The following is a 12,662-nucleotide window of genomic DNA, read 5'->3' on the forward strand; positions in this document are numbered from 1 at the left end:
CCCAGGGCGCTGGGAAGGGCTGTGGCTGCACAGGTGCCTCACTGGTCCCTGCAGCCTCTTGGCAGTGAGAGGTGCTGAATGCTGCTCCTGCCTGAGAGCAGCTCTGCAGGGTGCTCCACCTCACCTCTGCATTAATGAACAAAATGGAACAGTTCAGGAGTCAGCAGGAATTAATTTATCAAAACGGGCTGAGTTCTCTGTCTTACAAAAATATTAATATGGAAGAAAAATATTAAATTACAGGAGCCTCTGAAATGAAGGACCTGACAGAGTAGAAAAATAAACCAGGAGATTTTAGCATGATTTCAATTTTCAGAGAAATTTGAGAGCAGATTGTACTTTTCAGTAGGGTCAGGATGTGTTTTACAGATGCTCTGGTTTAGATGTGTAATGGAAAATAGGTTTTAAGTGCTGGAATGTTGCTGTGGTGAGGATGGCTGTACCTCTCCCTGGAGAGAGGCCAGGTGAGTGATGCTGGGCTCCCTGAAGGTTTCAACATTCTTTACTTGCCAGAAATTTGAGAAAGAGAGAATACTTTTTGTTCAGACCTAAGTGCAGTGAAGATGTAGCTAAATTTATACTAGCACCCAAAATAGCCCAGAAGTGGATGTTGTGGTGCTTCATGCTGTTCAGAAACTGTTTTGTCTCCCTGTGTGGGTCCTGCAGTAGCCTGAGAGACCTATGCTTGCACAGCTGAAGTGACCCCTGCAACATCCCTGGTGTTCCAGGGACACATGGCCACCACAGGGCTCCCTTAAGAGACTCCAATTACAATATAAATTCCATATTCTCACTGTGATGTCTCTGGGGAGCTATCTGGGCTTGTTTCAAATCCACACTTCATTATGGATCAGTGGGGATGAATGCTGTGTGAGCTGCTTGTTCCATTTCCACCCCTTTTCTCCTGTAGAGCCCCTCTCAAGAGAATAATTAAAATGAGAGGTCCTCACCACATGGTAGTGGTCTCTAGCTGGGGCCTTAGGAAGCTGTTCTCTCTGAATTATCAGCAAAAAAATATGTGCACCAATGTCTTCTGGATTGTGTTCTCTGCTAATATGTCTTACCATGTCCTCTCAGTGGCCCTCCAGCTAAAAAGAAAAATAAATTAAACAGTCTGAGTGTGTTCAGCAGGAATTTAGGATGGCAGTTCCACAGAAGCCAGTCATTCAACTTTACATCTTTTCCCCTCATTTCCTTTTTCTTTTAGTCTGTCTTCTGAATGGATTTGTCACAGTGACAGAGTTTTCAGTCTGGGAAATACTGATTATTTCCCCCCTTTGTGGCTGCCTGACCTAGCTGTAGGACAGACATCTGGCAGTGGTGTCTGGGAGCACCCACCTTGGCCTTTGGAGCCACAGACCCTGTGGATACCAGTAAAAGCAGTAACGTGGGAAACTACAGGGCTTCTGCCAGGTAGCTGATGATAGAAGATATACAGCTGTGTCATTTCATTAATGGCCATTAACTTCATCAGTTCTTCTCAGCCTTGGGTATGAAATTGGCAGCCTGACCAGAGTGCTGTCCTTGACTTTTTACTGCCTTCCTTAAACATTTCTTCTCAAATTGTTCCAATTTCTTGACTTGTTCAACATTTGCACAGTTGTCAAATATATCCTTGGCATTGGAAAAAAAAAAACAACCAAACCCGCAATTTTTATTTAAAATCTGAGTAGTTTTCAACTAGACTTTGACTAAGTATTCAGCTCCTGAGCCGATGTCAGGGCTGAGGTAATGCCAACTCCTGCACCAATTAGGACTAATCAGTGTCATTTAAAAAGGAATTTAGGATCTATCAAATTTGATATGCTTTCCATTAAATAATGAATGTTTCTGTCTCCACCCTCTCTATGGTAGTTGAAGTCTCCTTGGCTCTCTAGAGGGGTTTGTTTTAAGCCAGACTAAAACTTTGCAGGTTCTTCTTTCCATCAGTGAGGCATTGTTTGAGTAACAAAATAAATGCTAGAGGAAATGGGAGCAAAACCCTCTTCTTTCTTGAGGAAATGACCACAACACCTTGGATGACTTGGTTTTCTTTGCATCCCTTTTGTGCCTCGTGTAACTGAATCCATTTTATTGCATCTCTTCAGTGCCCCTGGCAGAGCATGGTGGCTGTGGAGCTGAGCTGGGGGCTCTGTGCTTCCAGAGCTCTCACCCAGGAGGGGCTCAGGGCTGGGGACCCTGGGGGAGAGCAGCATTTCGCTCAGCTGGATTGGGGGTGGCTGCTGAGCTGGGGCAGAGGGGAATGGGTGCCTTCCACCAGCAGGGAAACAGCCCAGGAGAGCCTCAGCTGGGAGCCTGTGAAACTGCTCCTTATTGCCCTCCTTGAAACTGCAGGACAGTGTCCCCCCACCGGAGGGGCTCACGTTGGAAGGGCTTTGCAGAGGCGAGTTCTCAACACCCCACGACACCAAATTCTTTGTGTTCCTCAGAGCTGTTCCCCACAGCAGCACAGTGGGGCTTCTGCAGTGCTCTGGGTGCAGCAGAGGTGGAGGGACGGGGGTTTGCACCTCTGTAACCCTTTCCTGGGCTGTTGGTGGGGCCATTCATCCTGTGCTGTCCTGTCTCACAGCTGTTTCTGCATGGGAAGTGTGGATGTGAACATCCAGAGTGTGGGCAGAGGGTGGGGTACTGGCTCAGCAGGTGCTCCTGCTCAATTCACTCCCCAGTGGAGTTTTAGCAAAAACCTGATCCTCTCTCACTGTGACTGCTGGACAGAAGGCTGAGCTGAGGGCGTGGCCGAGGTGTCTGATGTGCACACATCTTCTCCAGTGCCAGGTTGGTGTCCAAGCCATTGAACAGATTTTCTCACATCATTACAGTATCTTTCAGCAGTGGTGAAGTCTGTGATTCCCTGCAACACTCTTGGAGGCCACATGGAGCCTCCCATCTAAACTGTCATTTCCTATGATTTCCTTCATTCTATCACAAAAGACCACCTTCTGCAACTGTTAAAAGTTCATGTGCAAATTAAAATCAAGAATTCCACTTGAAAAGTTTCTACATACATCCAAATAGCACAGCAGAACACAGAAGCTGCAATTTCACAATATTAGGGCAAATCCCTACAAACAGTAGCACGCAGTGGTACTGGCTGCTCTCCATAGACAGGAGGAGATGCTACAGTGCTCTCACTGCCTTCCCAACTTCTGGGAGCCCACCTAGCTCAGAGGCAGGGTGTGCCAGAGCTGCACAGCCTTGGGACAGCAGGCAGGAATGGCTTGAGGGAAGATGGACAGTACCCATTGGCTTGCTTCATTTGGGAGCCTTGGGACTCCTTCTGCTGATTCTCTGCCACACGGCGGAGCTCTGTGTTTGTCTTCCATCCAGAAATGAGGGTGAGGAGAGCTGTGGGTTGTACAGGGCATCCACCTAAAAACCCAGTGTGAGGGGAGCTGTGACATGGTGGGGCGAGCTGTGGGCTGGCCTGTGCAGGTGTGGAGGGCTGGAGTGTCTCTCTTGTAATTGAGTTTTGGGGGACAGACTGAGAGGGGGTAAGAGGAATGGGAATCAAATTATGTATGGGTTAGGAAATCAAAAAATACTGTAAGAGAGGGGGAAACAGGGAAATTTGTTAATACCAGTCAGGCTGGTTATTTGTTAGGTGGACCCACGCATGTCCTGGAAAAAGAAGCCATTAAGGAAAATGGACCTGCCAGCAGTGGAGAGAGATGTGATTGAGGAGGAAACTGCTGGTGCTGCTCTAAAAACCTGGGCTTTGAAGGAAACTTAAGTGTTGGGTGGAAAATCTAAAGTAACTAAAATGGAAAGGAAGTTGGGAAGCCACAGAAGGCAGAAAGCTCTGCATAAACCTGCTCGGTGATGCTGAGTTGGCAGAAGCCATGCTCAGGTAGGTGAGGCAGGAAAGGCTGCTCCTTCCTGCACAGAATGGCCCTGTGGCAGGACAGCTTCCCCTGGCAGTGGGGCTCTAATGCTCCTCACCGTTGGTCTCTTGCAGCTTTTTGAATCTCGTTCATCACAAAATTGTGTGTGCATCAGATGAACGAGAGGCCCTGACTCCCTTGGTCCAAACCCCAGGGGGTGAGGGAAAAGCAGCTCCAAGGCCTGGGCTGGGCTCTGGCTCCTCTCCAGGCTCCCAGCCCCCAGCTCTGTGTGATCCACAGAGGAACACTCAGCCCTTCTCCCGGCTGGACAGGGGTTTGCTGCTGGTGCAGCATCTGTGGGTACAGCCCCTCCTGCAAGTGAGCGTGGACAGTGTGAGTTCCTGTGTTGACAGAGCCATTCCAGGGAGGTCTCCAGGATGGGCACTGGGATGGGGCAGTGGTGGCAGATGGCTCCAGTCCCACAACCAGCTGTGGGCAAGAGCTGAGATCTGGGTGGAAACAAGAGCTTGTGGATTTCCAGTGTGCTGGGCAGCAGTGCCCTCCCTTTAAAGAAGTAAGTGAATGATTTAAAAACTGATTTAGTCAAACACCTCCAGTCCCTAGGTCAAGTCTCTCCAGTTGGGCACAGTAGTGTTTTCTGTCCCTGACAGCCTCCAGCTCCACCCTGCTGGGCTGTGTTCCCTGGGGCCTGCCCCTGCTGGGTGAGGGGCCAGTGCTGGACCCTGTTCCCTGTGTGCCAGGGAACAATAAGCCATAGAATGATTTAGGTTGGGAAAGATCTCTAAGACGATATTGTGGTTTGACACTGGCCAAACACCAGGCATCCACAACAGCCACTCACTCGCCCTCCCCTGCCCCAGCTGGGCAGAGGAGAGGGAAAAAAATAAGTAAGGGCTCATAAGCTGAGATAAAAACTGGGAGAAAAACACTCCAAGGGCAAAACAGGCTCAGCTTAGAGGCACAAAGTGACTTTATTAACAGCCCAATCACTAAGACAGCATTACCAAGGCCACCACTAAGCTGTGTCCAAGGGCCCAATCTACACATCTCTTAAATCCCTCCAGGAATGGGGACTCCACCACTGCCCTGGGCTTGACAGTTCTGGCTGTTCAATGCTTGACAACCCTTTAGGCAGAGAAATATTCATAAATACCCAATCTAAACCTCTCTGGGCACAACTGGAGGTCATTTCATCCTGTCGCTTGTTAGCTGGCAGAAGAGCCCAGCTGGCCCCTGGCTACACCCTCCATTCAGGCAGTTCTGGAGAGTGATCAGTCCCCCAGGTATCAGCTGACATTCATATTTTGTCAGGCTGGGCCCCATCCTGTGGGTGTCTGTCTGTCTGTCCAGCCCACAGATGTCTGTCCTGCTTTCCATGCCCTGGAGCCTGGTTGTGAATATTCCCACCATTTTGGCATAGGACCCTACTGGCTGGAGAAGAAGCCCACTGTGTTCTGGCTTGTGACAGAAGTCTGCAAAGGTTTTGTGACCTTTCCTCATGGTTCAGGAAGGGGAAAGAAAAAAAATGTAGATTTAAAAAAAAATAAAAATAAAGCTTTGTTCTTGCTCTGGGATTCTGCAGCCTTTCAGGCACCTGAGTAAATGTTTGTTCTGATGAACTGCTCACTCTGCATCGCCGTGGTCAGACTGAAGTGGTTTGTGCTGGGTCACTGATGAAAAATAGATATTTGCATTTCTGTTCCAAACTGTGTTCAAAGCACCAGGCATGAGCGATGGCACTCAGCGAGTGATTACCTTTCATTGCTTGGCCTGTGACTCCTGTCTGTGTGCTGCTTTGATGCCAGAGCTCCAAAAAGGCCCAGAACTCACCTGGGGATGCGTTTTTAAATGTGCATCATCCAATTCAAGTACAAAGCAAAGTCTTATAAATGTGATCAGTCACTCAGGTGCTGAAGTTAAAGCACTCTCTCTTTGTAAATCCCAACACCTGTTAATCTTCAGTCAGAGCTGCTGGCTGCTGCGTTTTCCCCAGTTTATTTATTTTTAATATCTAGCTACTAGTATGGCAGCACTTCACTCTTCAATGCCAAGGGGAAACCTGTGCAGCCCTGCTGGCAAGAATGTCTGGGGGAAGCAATGTGATTTGTGTGTGTGCACGAGCAGTGACAGGATTGAAGTGTAAATAAGGGTTTGGGCTGTGTAAATCTGTGCTGCAGGAGGTGCTGCAGGTGGTAAATCCCTGTGTCCCAGAGGGAGGAGGCAGCAGGAGCCTGTCTGGATGAGGAAGGAAGCAGTGAACAATTCTCCCCTGTCCCAGGTGAGACCTTGGCAATCTGTAGCTGTGGGGTTTGTGCTGCCCCGTGGCTGAGCCCATGGTGATCCCACTGGGGGTGCTCCAGGACCTGCTCCCTGCCTGTGCTCGGTGCCCCTGGGACACGGAGGGAGGCTTCCAGCACGTTGGGGTTAGTGAGTTAACCCTGGCTGGGGCCCCAGAGCAATGGGCAGCACTGCTGGGACAGTCCTGCAGCCCCTGAAATGGACTTTGTTTGCTGGCACTGGGGAAGGTGCTGAAATTGCCCCAGGGAGCCCTGCAGTAGGAGCCCCCGTCCCCAGGAAATGCACCTAAACCTCCTTGCAGCTCACACTCAGCAGGCGCTGGGTGGAAGCTCCCTCGATAGCTGTGTCTGGGGAAAAACGGTTTTTAATCCAGAAATTTTGCTTAGGGAAGAAAGGAGGCCAGTTGCAAAGAGGAGAGGTGAGGTGCTGGGCAGAGGTTTGGCCTCTGCCTCTGAGGGTGGTTTCCAGACAAAAGGCATATTTATAGAACAGTCCAGAAATAGCAGTGTGATCTATCTGCAAGACACTTGCTCCCTGCCAGGACGTTTGGGGTGGCTTAGACATTTAAAATATTTTAGGTACAGAGCAGCATCAGCTGCCATCAAAGCTTGCATGGAAGAGCAAGAAGTGTCTGGGCACAGTGGCAGCAGCTCTGAGCCTCTGCCCAGAACTGCACACCAGCCGTGCTGTATTTGCAGGCAGTGAAGTCTAACATTAGCATCTTTAACTTATTTACCTTTGGAGTGCAAGTATGATGGAGAGAAAAACAGTTAAACTTCTCTTAATCCCTTTATTTGTTCCCCCCCGTGCTCAAGCCTGGCCCTCCCAAGGAAGCTGCAGCTCAGCCCTTCCCTTCTCTCCTTTCACAGAAGGGGACAGAGGAAGGCAAGTCCCACACCCAGATAGAAAAAAATCCAAAGGGAGATGCTCAGAGGCCTGGAGCCCCTCCCCTATGGAGACATCCTGAGAGGGGGCTGCTCAGCCTGGAGAAGAGGAGGTTTCATTACAGCCCCTTCTGCCTGCAGAGGGGCTTTGCCAAGAGCCTGCAGTGACAGAACAAGGTTTCCTCAATCAGAGCAGGGACTCAGCTTTGCTTTCCTGCAGGAAAGGGGCAATCTGTTCTTAAGGGGTAGAAAAGGCCATGAAATCCACTCTGTAGGATCCAGGTGGAAGCATTGTTTCCCTATACAACAGCAGGACCAAGGGCCTTCTGTTGCCTGTCTTGCCTTATCCCATGGAAAATCCCCAGTGTCTTGTTTGTGTGACCTTGGGCTTTTATAGGAAAATATCAATATATGCTGTCAGAATGAAGCAGCAGCTGAAGCATGGCTCAATTAAGACAGGTCCTTTCCACTGCTTAAACCAAACAACCAATAAACCACAGCAAAGGTAAAAGATCTAGCATGAGAAAGTTGGGCATTCTATGAGAAATGCTTTCTGCAGTCTCTTTTGTTTATTTGTTAATGGTTCATGTGTGAAATGAAAATCCCCACATCCCCACCTCCTATCTGGTGTAACCAACTTCTCCTTATGGCAATGCCTGCTGCTGCTGCTTTGCAAGGAACAGAGATGCTCTGCCCTGTGTAAGTGTGGTAAGTGCAACCATCAGTCAGCACTTTGGTGTTTCAGGGGCTGGAGGTTTTGCCCCATTGCATTTGTTGTGTTTCACATGCTCATAGGAGAGGCAAATGCCAGAAATCAGAACCGAGCTATAAAACTCATTTAAAAATTATGAATAAGTAATAATGAATAAATAATCCTGGCCCAAAAGCAAGCTGTGTCCATCTCAGCCTGGGCACATCCCTCTGTTTTGAGCCAGACAAAGCAGGCATTACTGGGCTGCATCCCAGGAGAGAGGCCAGCCTGACCCCTCCATGCCTGGCCGAGCGGAGTCACTCTTGGCATTCACAGGGATGCTCCAGCAAGGCAAGTGGTTGGGGGCAGTGAGGCAGGGCTGTGTGAGTGGCAGGGCTTCCATCTGCCTCCTGATGAGACCAGTGAGATGTGAGGTTCCAGTAACATGTCAGGGTGGTATTTCAGACAGCAGCCTCACCCTGTTTCCAGCCCCCATGCTGCTGGAAGTGTCCCAGGCTGTGTGTGGCCCTGCTCTGCCTGCGGTGGCTGTGACCCCTCCTTCTCCACTGAGCACCCCCACACAGGGTCAGTCATGGCCAAGGCTTTATTTCAGCTCTAACAGGGCTGCTGTACTTGTGCCTCTGTCTGGAAGGCAGAAATACAGACATGGATGTTACTGTGCCCCAGCTCCTTTCTCCCAGTTTTGGCCAGGGTCAAGCAAGGCCACTGGGCCAGGGTGGGTGTTCAGCCAGGCTCAAGGCTGAGCCAGGGCTCCATTCTAAAGCCTCTGTCCCCTCATCTCCTCTTTAACATTTATGCCCAGACTGCAGAGGTTGGAAGTATTTCCCATCAATAAAATATTTTGATGGGTCCAATCAATAAAGCATTATAAAAAGCAGTTAAAAATGGAGGAGAGATCCAGTGGCTGTAAAGCACCAGTGCTATGTTCAGGCTCTCCAGACACAGAGCATGAATTGCTGGTGGTTTCCAAAATCCACCTTTCCTATGGGGTGAAGAAGAGGAGCATCTCCTGGGAACAGGAGCAGCTGCTGGGATGGGCTCTAATGGCAGCAGTTGGGTATCCAGGCTCCCTTCTAAGAACCACATCCACTGGCAGAACTTCTGCTCACGGGTCTGGAACAGATTGTGTAGAGGCTCATGGTCCCCAAGGCATCCCTGTGCTTCAGCCCCTTCCTGCTGGGGGTGGCAGGGCAGGGCAGAGCTGTTGGTGGGGTCTGAGGGGCTGCCTGGACGTGAGGGAGCGGTGCTGGGGTGCCAGGGCAGCAGCAGGGAGTGTCAGAGTGCTGCCAGCTGAGTGTCTGTGCTGGGGCCAGGAGCAGGGCCAGCCTGGTGCCACCGTGAGTGCTGAGAGCTGCAGGTGACCCAGGTGGTGTTCCACAGCAAAAGCATGAAACTATTCATCAGGATCTGGCTGACCTTTCCATCCTTTTAACCTGGAGGAAGTGGTAAAAAAAACCTCAGAGGCCCAAAGCAGGGAAGATCAGAGTGCTTTGCAGAGCCTGTGTGATCACCAAAGCCACATACATTGTTTTTCTTTCATTTAACTAAAGCCCAGGAAATGTAAACTGTGATGGTTCTGCAAGGTGTATCACAGATCACTTCCTTGGCAAAGGCAGTTACAGGTATTTGTGGTTTTTGTGTAGTCTGCAGCTGTCAGTGTGTGACCACTGGGCACTGGCTGTCCCTGTGCCCTGCTCACACCGGACCCCTGTGGCAGCAGTGACGTGTGTGGTGTCAAGGAACAGGCACCAAAGGTTAAACCTCACACCCAAAGGTTAAACCTCACAACGTTGCCTGCTCTTGGAGGATGGAGAGAATTTAATTCAGCAGCTCAAAGCCAGGTACCACACAAGCCAGGTGGGAGCTGGGTGAGAGGAGCCTGGAGGGAGGGAGATGGGAAGCTGAGGATGTGGGTTGGCAGGTGCTGGAATGGCAAATGAACAGGTTAATCAGAAAACCAAGCAGCTGCTGTGCTGTATTCAGCCTGGTGCTGGGGGCACCACAGTGGCAGCAGCTTGGCTGTGGAGCCACTGACTGCACCCTCTGTGGTGCTCTGGATCAGTCCAGCTCAGGAAACGCTGACTCCACACACATCCCTCTTTGTCATCCACTTCTGCTGCGACTGATTTAACCAGGGACCAAATTTTGTCCAGCAAACCATCTGAGCTTTGTGAAAGACTGATTCTTTCTTCCCTGTGAGGGTGCTGAGGCCCTGGCACAGGTTGCTTAGAGAAGCTGTGGCTGCCCCATCCCTGGAAGTGCTCCAGTTGGATGAGACCCTGAGTAGCCTGGTCTGAAGGAAGACATCCCTGCCCATAGCAGGGGTTTGGAACAAGATGATGTCTGAAGTCTGTGATTCTGTGGTAAGAACTGGGGCTGAGTTCTCCCGCCCCACTTGAGCCACGGGTAAGATCTGGGGCTGCTGCTGCCCTGGAGAGATAAGCAGGGTTGGGCTGTGGGCCATCAGGGCTGGAGGGAGATGGCTTCTCTGTCTTCCTGTATTCCCAGGGTCTTGTGCCAGGTGCCCAGTGCTGCTCAGACAGTAGCAGAGAGCCTGCAGAAGGCAGAACTGGAACCAGCCTTCATTTCTGTGGGAATCACTGAAGTCTCTTGGCAGTGGGAATGGCTCACCTCGCTCAGTGCTCCCAGTGGATTAAAGCTCCTGGTGTTAGACGTGTGTATTTATGTTACCCTGGCAGAGCTGACAGTGCTTGGCTCTACAGGAGCATTGTAAATCTGAGCCTTTCCCTGTCATCCACACTCGTCTTGATTTTAGAGCACTTGGTGGTACCTGGAGTATTTAACAGCACCTGGCTCTGACTAATGGTTACAGAAGCATGTAAGATAGAAAGATTAGCAGCTCAGCTGTCTGATTAATATGTAAATGTACCCAGATATGTGTGAGGGCTCTTAATGATGTAGCTCACACTTCTGCCTCTGTATATCAAAGGTGATTGATGGGAAAGTACTTCAGGTGCCTGCTGGAAAGTGTAAAAGTTGTTTTTGTCTACATCTTGCCTTCAAAAAATATCTGGAGACCTAGGGCTGAGATTTCCTAAGGGAGGAAAAGCAACCCAGTCTGAGTTCAATTTCAACTAATCCAAATTGCTGGCCATGCTCCTGCAGTATCTGTAAATTCTCAGATAGGAATAATCCATCAGGATCTTGTATAACAATCCACACGGTGTCTTAAATAAACCTTCCTTTTGGCTGTAGCCTGCAGCTGACACCTCCTATAAATTATTTGATGATACTTCATATGAAAGGCTGGAGGCTGAAAGGAATGTTGTGGTGAAGGCAGGAGGCCCCAGCCCCATGGAAGAGGTTCCTGTGCTGCTGCTTCCACCCTGCTCACGTCACATCACAGCCCCAGTCCCAGAGCCTTCTGCTGGGCAGCCCGGGGCAGCTCCGTGGATCAGGGGAATCAAATGAGAGTCCTGAAGCTTCCCTGCTGGAGAAGGAACACCACCTGAGATCCCAGCCCTGCACCCAGGGCAGGGGCTGTCACTCTCAGGGTGTCCCTGTCACAGGCTGAGCACTCTGTGCCCTGGTGGGATCCCTGAGATCACTGTCCTGAGTCATGCCGGGCGTTCATCCCGCCCCTGCAAACCACTGTGTGCATTTCAAGATCACTCTGCAATATAAAGCCCATTCTGCTGAAGCTGGTGGTGGAGTGGAAATTTTGCCGTGGCAGTGAAGCTGGGGCGATGCGGCAGCGGAGCAGAGCGGGGTGCCTGCTCCAGGATGGGGCTGTGAAGCGCTCGCTGCTGCGAGATCTCTCACAGATAAGGTGTGTAACAGCACCTGGCTGTCAGAGGAGTTCAAAACATTCAAACCCTCTCACAGCTCTCTCTTTTGCTGCCTCTTTCTCACTCCCACAGGTATCTGGGGGGCTCAGAGCACACATGGTTTCCACCTCCTCTCCAGGCTGTCCCCCTGGAGTGAGCCCAGCAGCTCTACCTGGAACGTGTCTCATGCTGCTCTCCCTTTGTCAGGGGTCCGGGAGCTGGCTGAGGCTGCAATTGCTTTGTCTAAAATTTTCCATGCTTCTAGCCAGGCTTTTTTTGGTGCTGATTTTAAAGAGTCAGACCTTCTCTAAGAGAAGGGATTGGAGCAGTGTGGAGTTTCCTTCCAAAAGGTATTTGCTGATGTTCTCTCGGAGAGCAGAAATGTCATTGCAGTTGTGAGCAAGGGAAGAGAGAGTGAGTGACAGGACAGAAAGGCAGCAGTGCCACCAGCAACCACACAAACCATGGCCACACACTTGCCATTCCCTGGTTTCAGCTCTGGGGAGGAGCATTTGGGACACAGGTCCCCTTCAACACTTTTGCAGAACAGCCCTGCAGAAGGTGTGAGGGCAGCAGGGTGACCCCTGGCCCAGCCAGGGCAGGTCTGTAAGGGTGGGCACCAGCCCCTGGCCACCATCTGGGCATTTCTCCATAAATAAACACTGCTGCTGGCTCTGAAGGGTTTTTCCTACCATCACATTTATTGGCAATCATTCACATAATTTTTCCCCTAGCTGCAGCAACCTGGGTGCACACTCTGGCATTTTTAAGTGTAGCTTTTTATTTCCTTCCAGTTCCTCTGATGCAGGAGAACCAGCTCCCTGTAAGCACTGGCTCCAGTAATGGTTTATTGCATTCCTGATGACAAATCGGTTTACGATAATTATTAGGCTGATGTTTAAAGCTTTCAGTGTAAATCAATGCAATTAAAAAGAAAATAATACTCCATAATTCATACAGATAAAGACATTTGTCGATGGCTAATGTTTCAGAAGAAAGTTCTATATGAGAATTGTTCAGTCCCTGTGACACCAGTGTCCAGCTAATGCTGCTGAACTGGGACTGGAACTGGGACTGTTTTCTGTGTGTTTCATGGCTACCACGTGTGTGGGTCCCCTGCACTGACCTGAAATGCTGA

Source organism: Pyrgilauda ruficollis, unplaced genomic scaffold, assembly GCF_017590135.1.
Source record: "Pyrgilauda ruficollis isolate IOZ18807 unplaced genomic scaffold, ASM1759013v1 scaffold7, whole genome shotgun sequence".
Lineage (NCBI taxonomy): Eukaryota > Metazoa > Chordata > Aves > Passeriformes > Passeridae > Pyrgilauda > Pyrgilauda ruficollis.